This window comes from Lathyrus oleraceus, chromosome 4 (assembly GCF_024323335.1).
Source record: "Lathyrus oleraceus cultivar Zhongwan6 chromosome 4, CAAS_Psat_ZW6_1.0, whole genome shotgun sequence".
Taxonomy (NCBI): domain Eukaryota; kingdom Viridiplantae; phylum Streptophyta; class Magnoliopsida; order Fabales; family Fabaceae; genus Lathyrus; species Lathyrus oleraceus.
Window position 1 is genome coordinate 496,156,646 of NC_066582.1, and position 1,309 is coordinate 496,157,954.

General features: G+C 42.6%; 1 pseudogene; it reads left to right on the forward strand.

Annotated features, from left to right (window-relative positions):
* Window positions 1-633: 633 nt before the first annotated feature.
* Window positions 634-733, forward strand: LOC127077399 (uncharacterized; annotated as a pseudogene).
* The last annotated feature ends 576 nt before the right edge of the window (window positions 734-1,309 follow it).

Below are 1,309 nucleotides of genomic sequence, written 5' to 3' on the forward strand. Positions count from 1 at the left end.
TTTGGTTCAAGAAGTCTTTGTTTGTTTGAGCTTGGGTAGCTATAAAGCTTTCCATCATTAGTTCAAGGTTGGACTTCCTAGGCATGTTAGGAGCATTATTAGATGGCTCTTGATATCCAGGCGGAACAGTGGGTGCTTGCTTGGCCAGGTGCATACAGGGCGTTGTTATTCTTATACGAAAAGTTATGATGGATTTTCCAACCTGGGTTGTATCTATTCGAATAAGGGTTTCCTTGTGCGTAATTCACTTGATCGGTTGGGACTCCTGCCAATATCTGACATTCTAATGCGGTGTATCCAGGAGTTCCACATAACTCACAGTTTGGAATCACGGCAGCCACGGTGGCTGCGGGTGGTATGATCAAGTTGTCTAACTTTTGAACAAGGGCATCTACCTTTGCATGGACATGGTCAAGGCTACTGATTTCGTACATTCCACTTTTTGTTTGGAACTTTTCTACTGGAGTTATTTCACCTCCCCATTGGTAATGGTTTTGGGCCATGTTTTCAATGAGTTGATAGGCTTCGTTGTATGGCTTGTCCATCAGTGCACCGCCCGCGGCAGCGTCTACTGTCTGTCTTATGTTATACAAAAGCCCATTGTAAAATGTGTGAATGATCACCCAATCTTCGAGACCGTGATGTGGGCATATCCTCATCATGTCTTTGTATCTCTCCCACGCGTCGTAGAGAGATTCTACATCCTTTTGTCAAAATATTTTGATTTGAGCTCTCGACATAGCAGTTTTGCTTGGCGGAAAATATCGGGATAAGAAAATGTTCTTCAGTTCTTCCCATGTTGTAACTGAGTTGGATGGAAATGATTGCAACCAAGCCCAAGCTATGTCTCTTAGAGAGAAAGGAAAGAGGCGTAGTCTTATTGCATTTTGAGATACATCATTCGCCTTCAAAGTGTCTGCGTACTGCACAAACTTGGTCAAATGTTCATTAGTCGTCCATAGGATTTCCAGCAAATTGATGTTGTTAGACGGTTGATAATAATGAGGGTTTTAGCTCGAAATCGTTTCGATTAATAGCAGGGGCAGCAATGCTACTGTAAGGTTCTTGTTGGGACGGGGTAGTGTAGAACTTAAGATGACGATTATGTGGTTCCACTATAGCCATGGTTGGTTTTTCAACTGGTTCAACAGTAGGAAAGAAGATATCAGGAATATTGTACCTTCGTTGGTACTCTAGTATTCGGCGTCTTAAATATAAGAAACTCTCTAATTCTGCGATTGGTGGTGCTAAGTTGTCGCCTTATGAGCGAGTACTTGGCATACAATCGGGGGAAATAAGGGAAAGGAGA